A 14061-nucleotide genomic window follows, 5' to 3' on the forward strand; every position below is an offset into this window, starting at 1 on the left:
TTGTTTCTATTACAAACCAGACTGTTGTAATATTCTTGTACATAGCTAGATCTGTCTATCTACCTGTGTATGTATATATATAGACGTATATATATGTATATATATGTGTGTGTGTATATATATAGAGAGAGAGAGTGAGAGAAATTAATGAGCAATTGGTTGGTTGAATACTATAATGGGTGTATGTTTTGCTTTTTAGGATACTGCCCAATTGTTTTACAGAATGCTATTTTATAATGAAATCCGATATATCACTTTTTTCTTTTCTGAATCATACTTTTGTTGTCATATCTAAGACATTTTTGCCTTTTGCCTAACTAAAGGTCACAAAGATTTCCTCTTACTAAACTGAGTTTTAAGTTTTTCAAGTCCTCTCTGTGTGAAGAATACATAAGAAAGTGAAAAAAAGCCTCTTAGGAGTTATAAATACAAAGGTAATTGCTAGAAAAAAAGATAAATCTAAACATGAAAAGCATTTTAGAACATAAAAATGAAACAAAGAAGTCATGTGGGGGGGAAAACACACGAAATGTAGTATAATAAAAAAAATAATTTTAGCCAAAAATTATGACATTTTCAGACCAGTATTGGTCATTTATTTTGATATATGGAAATAGACCTAACTCAATAACTGAATTTTTAAAAAATTGATGAGGCTTACAAAGTAAGATCCAACTGTATGCTGCATCTAAGAGATACTTTCGTAACCAAGTGATTCTTAAGAAAAAGGTAAATGACAAAGATACATCTAGGACTCCATGCCTAGACTTTCTAATGTACATTTTATGTATTTCAAATATGAGAGTAATAATTTCTGTCTCAGATTTGTCACAATAGTAGAAATAAATTATTAAAACTGCCCACACTTAAGTTGTGTATGAGGACCATATTTGTCACTCTCCATCTACCCGTAATTTTTAGCACTGAAGAAATCTAGGATTTAGAAGGAAACTTTGAGACTGCTAATGTTCAAAGGCAAGTTAAGGGAGATACACACGTTCTGACAAGTATCGAAAATGCTCCCTTCGTATCCTAAAGTGAAATTACACTGCCAGTGGCTTTTTACCTTTCTCACATAGACACTATCAGAGAAATCTTCAACAGACTAATTCTTCTGATGTAGGGACCTGTGTGGAAAAGCAAACACAAGTCTACAGTGAAATTCCTGGAAAGCCCGTATGTCCCATCCATTAAACTGCCTTTATATGTATTTATTAGCAGAAAACACTTATGCACAGAAGGCAAAAAGATTTTTTTAAAAAATTAACCCGTAAAAATGTTAGACACATGGATTATTTAATATAGTTTCACAAAGAAAAAAATGTACTGGTTGCTCACCTGTGGCAGAGGTAGAGAATACTATGACTTTGAGACAGAGATTTGAAATAGAGGACATGGGGACCAAGAGCAGTCTCTAGTCTTCCCAGTGTCACTGTCCCCATAGTAAACTAACTCACCGCTCAGGGAAGTAATGGGGGTGAACAACTTGAATTTAACCTAAGTGTGAAAAACACCAACAAAATTCATATTTGGCCCTCCCACAGATTACTGGGTAGTGCAAATAGTTTTCTGTAGACTGCATTCTGTTGGAAGCAGAAGTACGTAAATCTAAATTTCATAAAGTTTCATCAAACTGAAAAGCTATACTCTGTAAAATACTGGGTAAACATCTGTTGTACATCCATACAATGTAGTACTAATAAAGAGTAATAAATTATTTGACACATGCAACAATTTGGATAGCTCTCAAACACATTAGTGAAAGAACATTTAAATAATAAGCTTAAAGAAGCAAATCTCAAAATTGTACTTATTCTGTTTATACAACATTCACAAAGAGACAAAATTGTAATGATGAAAACATCACTGATTGTCAGGGTTCATGGCTGGAGAGAGAGTGTGACAATAAAGAGGTAGCAGAAAAGTGTTTATTTGGAGTGATAGACACTTCTATATGGTGATCGTGGTGGTGGATATGCATGAAATCTATTTTTACATTTAATAAAGTTTAATAGAACTATGCACCAAAAGAAAAAAAAGTAGAATTCATTTTAAAAACGGGGAACTCTTAATACGGTATTTAGTTTAGTCAGTAGTGGTATACCATATCAATTGCATATCAACACCATCTCGATTGGTTTTGACACAATACTACGGTTATATGAAGGGTTATCATTGGATGAAGGTAGTTCAAGACTATACAGGAAGTCACCATTACTTATGCAATTTTTGTGAATCTAAATTCGATTCAACATAAATATTTTTAACAAACACAGAAAATAGATACATAGTTTTCAGGGTTTGGGGGTGGTGGAAGGAATTGACAACAAAACGGCACAGATAATTTTGGGGGATGAAGACAAAAATTCTATCGCTTGTGGAGTTGCTTATATAATTGTCTAAGTTTGTCAAACTTATAACATAGAAGAATTGCATTTTAGTATGTGTAAATTTACTTCAATAAACCTAAAACAGGTAAAACCAGTCAAACTTTAATAAGTATATCTTTTTTACCTAATTCTGTCAGGGTTTACCTACATTTACCAGTATTAGAAGAACAATTTTTTTTGCTATTGTTTAGAACAGTGTGATTTGTAAACTCTAAGCCTGCTGTGTTTTATTGAATGATGTTATGGGGATGTGGAGACTAAGAGATGTGGACCTTCTTCACGATTTTAAAGCATCCCAGGTATTTCTGAATCTTCAGAAGGACATTATGCCACATTTTGAAAAGTGGAAAGTTCTTTATTATTTGGTCCTTTAAAAATAATTCATGCCCCCTGGGTGGGTTAAAGGCCTTCCTATTGAGTCCATATTACTTATCAAACAAATACCATAGACACCTGCATTTGAAAGTTTTGCCATGGCTCTTGATGTGAAAAGTCATTTCAAAGAATTCAACTAATATAATCTGTAGTATGAAATGATGGTATTTGATGTGCAAGTGAATCTTTTATTAAATGTTATTACCTTAAATGATATATGGCTTTCAAATGCTACATTATAGTTTAGAATAAATAAAACTTCAGATTTTTCATACTGAACAAGTTGAGTTAAAGTACACCTTTCGAGCTGCATTTGGACTGATGGTTGTCTAAAGCATTTATTTAATTCTGGATATTTTCTCTCTGTATATGTGTCTGGAGAGTGACAGGAGGCAAGAAGGACTCCTGGTGGTGACTCAGGAAAGGGCAGAGCAGATGCATGTGAGTTGGATGCTTGGTGTAGGGAAGGAAACACAGGGATCTTTCCTTGGTCTTCACCACAAAAATACTTGTCGTAAGCCATTCTGTTCTCCCTGGACCTCTGGATACCATATTCAACTCTTATTCCACAAGCTCAGGTTACACAATTGAGATTTTTGTGTATGAATGGAAAAGATTATTTGGGGCAAGCTTCCCAGTTTATGTACTAACTGTCCTTTACAATTATGTGCCGTGAGGTGGCTTTTGCAATGATCAGCAAAACACAGAACTACTTGAAAGTGTGTGCCTTACATAATTTGGTATAATAGCCCTAATATACAGGAGTCGGAAGGCCATAACAGCAGGAGAATTCTTGGAAAAGAACAAGATGGCTCAGAAAATTTAATTTCTGTGTGTCCAATTACTGGTTCTGAAAGCATTATGAAACGAATGGTGTCTTAGTCCATTTGGACTCCCATAACAAAAACACCATAAGCTTGGTGGTTTGTAAACAACATTTATTTCTCACAGTTCTGGAGGCTGGGAGTCCAGCATCATGGTGCCAGCAGATTCAGTGTTGGCTGAGAGCCCACTTGCTAGATAGTCATCTTTTCGTTGTTACCTCACATGGTGGAAGGACAAGCTAGCTCTCTGGAGGTCTCTTACATCAGAGCATTAATCCCAATCATGAGATCTCTGCCCTAATACCATAAGCACCTCGCAAAGACCCACCTCCCTATCTGATCACCTTGGGGGTTAGGATTACAACACATGAATTTGGAGGAGGAAGACGATCATTCACTCTGTAGTAGATGGCAATGGTGACTTTGCATCCTGACATCCAGCTGGTTTGAGTGAGCGCACAGGATTGTATTCCATTCTCCCCTGGAGCTTAATAAAACCAGCGGTTACTCTGCCTGTCATTCTTGGGTCTGGAGGAGAAACTTTGGTATCTAATGTCACTATTGGAGAATGTTTAATTGGGTAAAATTTTAGGTCATATTAGCAATAATACACATTGATTTTCTATTACTTTTTGAAGTTAATTTTTCCATTTTGATAATAAATACATCATCAGTACCCAAAAGAGAGATATAGAGATGCAGAAGAAAAGAAAACCTTAATTATATAAACCATAAGCAGCTGATTTTAATATTTTGATACATTATCTTCTATTAAGATTTGACCTTTTAAAAAATTACAGCGATTATATACACATATACTAATTTAGATAGTTTAATGATTATAAAAAGAATAAATATCTATAATCAAAAAAAGAAAGTAATAAAAAGTGTTCATTAGGATATGGAGAAACTGTACCCTCATGCATTGTTGGTGGGAATGTAAAGTTCAACATACACCTACCATATGAGCTATCCATTCCTCTCCTGCTATTTATCCAAGAGGAAAAGAAACAACATATGTCTACACGTATACTTGTGCATTAATGTTCATAGTAGCGTTATTCATAATAGGCAAAAAGTAGAAACAATCCAAGTGCCCATCAACTGGTAAATAAATAAACACAATATGGTTGATCAATGCTAAATGGATTACCATTCATCATTTAATTTTAATCAACAACTGATAGATGACATACAGTGTATGAACTTTCAAATCATTATACCTAGAGAAAGAAGCAAGTATAAATGACTACATATCACTTTATTGATATGAAATGTCTGTAAAAGGCAAAATAGTAGGGAGAGAATATATATTAGTGGTTGCCTGTGGATGGAACTAGGAAGAGGGATTAATTGCAATCAGGTCAGAAGACCCTTTTTGGGCTAATGTAAATAATCTAAAATTGGATTGTAGCGGTGATTTCTTATCTCTGTATATTTACAAAAAAACATTGTATTATAACTAAAAATGATAAGATTTTGGCAAGTAAACATCTCAATAAACCTCAGAGACTGTAATTTTAGTCAATACAATGAAAGATCCTAGAGAATATTGAAATCTGATTTTACTGACCATCTTATCCTTGTTGTCTGATATAGTACCTAACACATAGTAGACTTTTATATAATGTGTTGAAGGAAAAAAAAAAACACGTATGAATATACCATATTTACCGAAGAACTATTTTAGAAGCTTCTATCAAGGAAAAGGCCATGCAGCTAGGTGAATGTATTTTTATATTCTAATGAAATTACTGCCTTAATGGTAAAAACAAAGACTCTAATGAAGGTAAAATCATTTAATGTTCTTGAGTGAAAAATTTAGGATTTTAAAATGTGTTAGGTTTTATGTTATCAAACGTATGCTATGTAAGATATTAGTTTTCTAATTGTTATTGAATTTGAACATGGAGAATCAAAATCCTGATATCACAAAATCTTAGAGCAGCACTAAATGAACATCCTGTATTCCATCTTGTGTTCCATAGGATTGACCTGATCATTGTTAATTTAAGGCCCTGATTGAGAAGGCGCTACCAGTTCTAATTGTAGAATCCACTTCAAAATGAGATCACATTAGAGCCATATGGATGTATTGTTTCATCAGAATTCAGGAAGCACGATAATGATCAAATTTTAAATTTTTATGAAGAAGTCTGTAGGGAAAGAAAGAGGGAAAGGAAAATAAATTATTAAACTAGGACTCCTTGGGAAGTGCACCGAGTGCTTCCCAATGAGAAGAATTTTGAACTTGGGACAGGGTGGAAAGGCCGTGCTCCACTTCTGTGAGTAGCTGACCCCCACCTGTTCCCTGACCCTACACATCTCCTGTTGTGGGATAAGTGACCCTACCTACTTGTTCAGTCCTAACTCATTCTTGCCCATACCTGAGAAAGGAGAGGATTAGGGATTGTGTTTGTGGTCTTCGAGAAAGAGATGTCAATTTGGGGATTTTAAGGAATGTAAAGATTTCATGAGAGAAAATAGAAGGGAGTCAGGAAAGCTGGTAGCACCTTCAGATCACAAACTTCAGAGTGAAGGAGAGAAGAAGGAAGTTTGATGAAGTGTCTTGGACTTCCCTGAAGCCTGAGAAATGTCAGAAAGGTTGTCTTGAAGGTTCAGGAAACCATCAGAGGAATTCATTTATAAAATAAATGGCCCGCTGTGATTGATTTCAGAGGATAGCAATAGGATCCCGTATCAGTTACCCTCCTTGAAGCTGGAGGTCTGCAAGGTTGATTCTCGTGGCATCACCAAGGTTTACTGTGCAGCCTCAGGGATTCTGAATTACAACATATTGGTCAACTGTCTGCCATTAGTAAATTATAATAAAACTAGTTAAGTCAAATTAATTGATATGCAGAATATTCAGCAAGGTATATCGAGAGCTCTAATGTAATACTCCTTTTCAGAAGTTAGAACTTTAGGGAGAGGTACAAATGTATGTCATACGTATTTTACAGAGTTAATGACAGTTAATTTGTGTATATGCTGTGCTTAGATTATAGATTTTCCTATTCTTTTGAAATGATTTTTTTATTACTTTGGAAGAGAAAATATTTACTACCATATTCTTACATCTTTTCACTGCAGAAAGTACATTTATTGCGGTAAGTTTGGCATCAGTTGCGCAGATTGGCTCAGTTTCTCCAGCACAAGAGAGTGGGGCAAGTAAGTGCAAATTACAGTTTGCCTGTAAAATATTGAACGAACGTGAAATAAATCAGATAACCAACATCTGAATAAAATGTTCTTCGGTTCCAATATGGAATGCCCCACATCAAAAAGTGATAAATACATTCTAGATGTAACTTTAACAACAAATCTCAATGTAACCACCACCCACTTAAAATGTAACATATTATCAATATTTTTATGTCTCCTGTTTACTAAAGAGCCTATGCAATTTTGACAAATCAGCCAAACACCCTCCCCCTTCTTATTAAAAACTCATCTCTCCATCAGCCATCACATGCAAATAAATCTTGAAGCCGTATTCTCTAGTTTTGTTCCCTCCCTATTCCTCCATAATATCACCACACACACACACACACACACACACACACACACACAGACACACACACACACTGTTTTCCTGGACGTTGACAACATACTTCTGAAGAACTCATGGGTCAGTGAGGAAATCAAAAGGGAAATCAAAAATGTCTTGAAACAAATGAAAATGGAAACAACATACCAAAACTTATGGGATGCAGCAAAAGCAGTTCTAACAGGGAAGTTTATAGAGATAAACACCTACCTTAAGAAAAAGAGAGATCTCAAATATACGACCTAACTTTACACTTCAAAGAGATGGAGAATGAAGAACACATGAAGCCGAAGTTAGTAGAAGAAAGAAAATAACAAAGATCAGAGTAGAAATAAATAAAATGGAGCCTAGAAAAACAATAGAAAAGACCAATGAAACTACCGTGTTTCCTAAAAATAAGACCTAGTCGGACAATCAGCTTGAATGCGTCTTTTGGAGCAAAAATTAATATAAGACCGGGACTTATCTAACATAATATAAGACCGGGTCCTACATTAATTTTTGCTCCAAAAGACGCTGATTGTCCAGCTAAGTCTTATTTTCGGGGAAATGCGGTAAGAGATGATATTTTGAAATGATGAACAAATTGTCAAGGCTTAGCAAGACTAAGAAAACAGAGAGAATTTGTATTTTACATATACATTATATACATATATATATTTACCGATACCACATTGTCTTGATTATTGTAGCTGTTTATATACTAAGACTAAAAGAATTAGGGTCAGTGTTCCAGATTTTAGCCGTGCTATTAGGCAGGTGGTGGCATTTCATTGTTTTTTTCATTTAAATTTCTGATGGCATACGTGGAGCATCTTTGCCTATGCTTATTTGCCATCAGTATATCTTCTTTGATGAGTTGTCTGTTTAGGTCTTTGTCTCATTTTTTAAATCGAGCTGTTTGTTTTCTTATTTTTGAGTGGTAAGAGTTCTTTGTATATCTTGGGTAAGAGTCCTTTATCAGATGTGTCTTTTGGAAATATTTCTCCTGGTCTGCGGCTTGCCTTCTCATTCTCCTGATGTAGTCTTTCACAGAAAACAAGTTTTAAATTTTAATGAACCCCAGTTTATCAATTATTTCTTTCATGGATCCATTCTTTGGTGTTATATCAAAAAGCCATCACCATACCCAAGGTCATCTAGGTTTTCTCCTATGTTCTCTTCTAGAAGTTTTGTAGTTTTACATTTGCATTTAGGTCTGTGATCCACTTGAGTTAATACTCGTGAAGGGTGTAAGGTCTGTGTCTAGGCTTTTTGCATGTAGATATCCGGTTGCTCCACTGCCATTTATTGAGAAAACTATTTTTACTGCATTGTGTTGCCTTTGCTCCTTTGTCAAAAATCAGTTTACTATACATGGGTGTATTTCTAGGCTCCCTATTCTCTTCTAGTCACCTATTTACCTATTCTTTCACCCACTGTCTTGATTAATCTGTTCATTTTTGTCGAGAGTTCCAAGATAATCAATTGGCAAATAAATAGTCTTTTTAACAAATGTCGCTATGACAACTGGATAGCCACATGCAAATGTATAACTTTTTACCCACAATTTTCCCCATGTACAAAAATTAACTCAAAATACATCAAAGATCTAAATGCAAGTACTAATACTATGAAACTCTTAGGAGGAAACCCAGATACAAATCTTCTTGAGGTTGTCTTAGTCTGCAATTTCTCATATATAACACCAAAAGTACAAGCAACAAAGGGAAAAATAGATGAGTTAGACTTCATTAAATTAAATAAAATTTGCATCAAAGGACACTATCAATAAAGTAAAAAGGCAACCCAAAGATGAGAAAACATTTGCAAGTCATACATCTAATAAGGACCTAGCATCTGGATTACATAAAGAACACTGCCAACCTGTGTCTTGACTGATTTGGGAGAGACAAAGAAAATAATGTAATTTCCACCCAAGCCTCAGAAATTGTACTATATCTTTCAATAGACTCTGCAATTCATTCAATTATAGACAAGGCCTATGTTTTAGAATATAAGTCCATGTTGTGTAACATTTGTGATCGTCAGATTGACTTGGGGTACTTGTTAGAATTCAAGTTTCCAGATCCCTCCTCTAGAGATTTTTATTCCATTGGGTAAAGAAGAGCCCTGTAACTTTCATAAACACCCAAGTGATGTATTATTTTTCACCTTTTAAAATATTTATGCAATTATAATTAACAAAAGTATTCATGTGTTTTAACCCACTAATCAACCAAAGCAATAAAGATAATATTATTTACCATTTTATTGATTGAAATATTTATGATTGTAAATTGCATTAGGTTTGACATTATTGAACACGCAATTAAGATAGTTTTTCAACTCTCATTGAATAATTGAACAGAGAATAAAAGTGTTTCAATCAATGGATCTTAGAGTTGGAAAAAATCTTCAACATCCTATATTCCATCTTGCGTTCAATAGAAGACATTGTCCTGTCATCTAGGAATTTAAAGCCCTGATTAAGACTATTAATTGGTGGTTAGAATCCACTGCAAAATGGGGTTGCAATAAAAAGCCATAGGAATGTGTAGCTCAGGCAGAATCAGCATTTACCAAAACGAAGAAATCCAAATGTTCTCTGACTTTTTCTGTAATAAGAGAAAAAGAGAGAAAAAGACATTACTAAAAAGATCATTTAAAATTACCCGGGTATTATACTAGTTGCTTCTAAACGAGGAGAATTTTCATATGGGACAGTGTGGAGAGGGTATGCTCCACTTCCACAAGCAGCTGGGACCCACGTGCTCCCCAGTCCTGCACACGTCCTCCCCCCAACTGGGACAACTTGACTCTTCCTGCATGCTCAGTCCTGACTCAGTCTTGGAACCCACCCAGACCTGAGAGAGGAGAGGATTAAAGGTTGTTTCAGTCGTTTTCTAGAAGTAGAAGCCAATTTTGGGATTAAATAAGAGGAAACACGTATGAGAGAAAATGAGACGAGAAGTAGGAAGATCGGCTGAACCTTTAGACTGCAAATGTCTTCAGAGTAAAGGGTACAGGAAGGGAGGTCGGATGGAAGTGTCCTAGAACGTCCTGCTTTCTAAGGAAGGATTGGAGTCTATCATGGAATTCAAGAGTAAAAGTGGGGCATCAGAGGAATCCCTTCCCAGCATGAATGGGCCCGTTATGATGGATTTCAACTTTCTGTAGTCAATAGGATATCTTGCTCAGTTACGCTCCCTGTAGCTTGAAGCTACATCAGAGATTATCAGTTATCATCTGAACTTCAGAATTCAATGTATTGATCATAGATTGCCATTAGTAAGTCATAATAATTAAATTAAGTTATTTGCTTTATACATTTGCAGAATATCCAGCTAAGTTATACTGAGAGGTCAAATACAAAACTTTTAGAAATGAGAACTTGAGGGAAAGGTAGAAGTATGTTTCTGTGGCATTTACAGAAATAGTAATTATTTTCTGTATACAGTGTGCCTAGGCTATCAGAAACATGGATTGTTCTATTGGGAGGGTTTCTTCATTATATTGAAAAAGCCAAAATTTAATCTTGTGCTCTTACATCATGTCAGTACAGAAATAACATTCATTGCCGTAAGTTTTGCCGTTGGTTGCACAGACTAGATCACGTTCTTTGGTGCATATACCGAAATTCTTTTCATATATACTACAATCTGGCTGTTAAACATAAATAACAACATAAAATTGGTCAGATTATGAGCTTTTACAATAAAATGTTCTTTATTCTTAAAACAAGATACCATGCATCAAAATGGAATGAAAATATTTGAGGTTTAGAAATTGGAATCAAGGTACCAACAACGCGCTTAGACATAAAATATTATTGACATATTTTAACCACCCAGTATCATTATTAAAAAAAAACAGACAAATGACTGAATGTATTTTTATAATATAGTCTCTCAGCTCCCGCTTCTCCTCATACCTATGTCCAGGTTATCCCCCAATATTTTTACCACAAGAAATCATAAAACTGAATTTTTTATAATTCCCTTGTCTTCCTCAATGGCTTCAGTACTAGATAATCGGATGATTATCACCATATATGTGTGTAGTCATATATATTGGTATTTGCATGTGTGTATAGGACAGTATATATATATATACATACACATATATATATATAAAATTTCTTTAGTGATGACACAATTCGTAATTTACCTACATAAACAGTATTATGTAATCTTACATGACCTGCTTTTAAAATGTTTTTGTAACCTTTATTCAGTTGTTTAGAACTGAAGTTCATTTTCTTCACCTCTATGTAATATTCCACTCTGTGAATATGTGAAAATTATTATTTTATCCACCTTTGCAGAAAATTGTTTTCTTAAAATCCTCTTGTTTTGCTAGGATAAACATTTCTGCTTTAAGCATGCTGCAACCCTTACCAGGTGCTTGCTTATAACAAGGTTTACAGTCAATAATGGAATTCTTTGAATAATAATGGAATATTTGTACCTTGTCTAAATGCCAAATGGTTTTATATGGCTGGCAAGATTCTATTTCTTGTACTTATGTAATAATAACACAGTTCTTTTAAAACTTTTTGGAGAATCATTCTGTTGTACACTTTGGTGAAATTTGCTGTTAAGACATACAGTATAAAAAAAATGAAGTTTACCTTTTCCAATCCCCAAATTAACCAGTATTAACTTACCACTTCTTGAATGTCCGTTAAAAGTATAAAAGCAGTTTCTGCAATCAGCACCAAAAGAAAAGTTGAAAATAAGAAGAGGGGAAAGCAATTAGTCTCTGGTAGGAGTACCCACATCTTTTAGTAGCAAACTACCATGCAAATTGTCTGCTCAAGACCTGCAGGTTCTGAGATGAGCCCATTGTGGCAGTATCAAAACAATAACTTCACAAAATAACTCCAAAGCTGGAATCATAATTCCAAATTAATCTCACTCTGTGAAAAATAGTTGTATATGTTGTTTAATAATTTCCAAACCATGTTTGAAGATACCATAGTTGTTTTTTTTTAAATAGATGAGAGACATCCTAGTCAGAGAAGGCAATACTTTACTAAAGCTTTAAAGCCACTTAATATGCCCTGTATAAAGTATTTAAAGAGAAGAAATTAATTGCTATTTAATTAATTAGTACGCAGTTCTAATTTCATGGGTCTTCTCAACACCTCACAGTTACTTTATTCTGAAATTCATCCTCTAAAGGACTTGAAATTCCTTTAAGTCCCCTTGTGCTTAAAGGAAGATAAATTGTCAGGAGAAGGATCAATGAGTTCTTTCTTTAAACAGAGCCCTGACTTTAGTGGACTGAGAACTGGCAAATGACAAATCAGATTGTCAGAAAATATCAGATCTAGAAGACATCATTACTCTCCACACTCTGCATTTAGCAACTATGGAATCTGACCTCCAAAAAGAAAAAATGAAGTTAGGTTAGTATCTTTAGTCATCAATGAACAAAAAGCTAAGTTCTCATTCTAACCCACCTCTTTGTCTTCACCTCTCTAAGGTGGGAAATGAGAATAAGCAATCCACTGATGCAATTTTAAAAAGGGAATTTATAACATGTCCCATTTCATTTTTGCCAGTTTAAGTATTACAAATCCAATTAAAGAAGCTCCTCCATTTCTAGATAATAGTAGGTGTTTCCTGCATTTTCTAAAATGTGTGAATTCCTTCATCCAGAACTGAAAAATGTACTCACCAGAATAAAGAGGAAATGCCAAGGAAATGATGAAAATCGCTTTGATCAATGATGAGAAGAAAGGCATTCTTTTTCAAGTCTGTAGAAGAAGCCCAAAAGAAATGTCTATAACACATGACACAGGGAAAAACTGCCCATTTCCAGGTGAAAGTTTCTTACAGGTAAAGGATCTGCCCCACTCCCCGAGGTAACTTTCGTAGTTATAGTGAACTATTCCCTTTTTCCTTCCGCCAACCCACAGGTCTAAGACATGCATGTGAACAGAAGGCCTCATAGAGACTTGAGAGAAACACTAGGACATATCCTCTTGGCACGTTTAAGGAGTGACTACTCATTCCCCAACCCTCGGCTCAGCCCACAGGAACCTGACTGCATTTAAGGGAATATGCACATTGAGGTCTTAGTTTTTCCTCACAAAGTAGAAACAGTTATTTCAGGAAGGACTGACCTGGAGCAGTCCTCATAGTAATTCTACACGCCAGAGCTACGTCTGTACATTCATCCCAGCTGACCTACCTGGAACAGAGAACGCAGTGGAGAGTGAGGCCTACAGCTCTAGAGACTGTGCCTATTTTGTTCACCTTTCCTTCTTAACCACTTCTACCCAGCTGAGGAGTCTCCTTTATTGGGCTGTTGGTGAGGAGCTTGATGGGGTACAACACACGGCTCATGACGCATAAGGCATACAGGTATTCTGTGTTCTGCCTGGAGGCTATAATGGAGCTTCTGAGAGATGCCACACAAATAATTCTCAATAGATCTATCCTCAGCAGGAGGTTGGCGACAATTTTATCTGATGTACCCAGAAGTATGGGATGGGGGTTAAAATAATAAATGTTGCTTTAAAACCCTAAAATAGACAAGAGATGTGAAAGCTTTTTATGCTACTGAGTTGGAAAGAAAGGAGAATCAAAGCAAGAAAGAGAAGAATAAGTTTGGGGAACTATAATTAGATAAATACCTAGGCCCTTAGTATTTTGCACTAGAAGCACATTAGACTCACTTGGAGATTTGACATTTATCAAACTTTTTTTTTTTATCAAACTTTTTATGTTGAGATAAATGGAGATACTCATAAAGTTGTGAGTACTAGTACAGAGCGTTCTTGTATTCCTTTTAACCGATTTCCTCCAGTGGGAACATCTTGTAAAATTGTAGTATAAATTCACCATCAGAAGTGCTCAGAAAGTTCCCAGATGAGTCTTGGTGAGCCAGCTTTGGGACCTGCCCTGAGGACAGCATGTAAATATTAAGATCA

The 14061-nt window shown here is 35.1% G+C and overlaps 1 long non-coding RNA gene across 1 annotated transcript; it reads right to left on the reverse strand.

The window, feature by feature from the left end:
• Nucleotides 1–11814: 11814 nt before the first annotated feature.
• Nucleotides 11815–13677, reverse strand: LOC117017060 (uncharacterized). Its single transcript, XR_004422005.1, has 3 exons — nucleotides 13320–13677; nucleotides 12804–12882; nucleotides 11815–11825 (listed from the first exon to the last, which is right to left on the reverse strand). It is a non-coding gene; the product is annotated as an uncharacterized LOC117017060 (long non-coding RNA).
• Between the last annotated feature and the right edge of the window lie 384 nt (nucleotides 13678–14061).

Source organism: Rhinolophus ferrumequinum, chromosome 24 (genome assembly GCF_004115265.2).
Source record: "Rhinolophus ferrumequinum isolate MPI-CBG mRhiFer1 chromosome 24, mRhiFer1_v1.p, whole genome shotgun sequence".
Lineage (NCBI taxonomy): Eukaryota > Metazoa > Chordata > Mammalia > Chiroptera > Rhinolophidae > Rhinolophus > Rhinolophus ferrumequinum.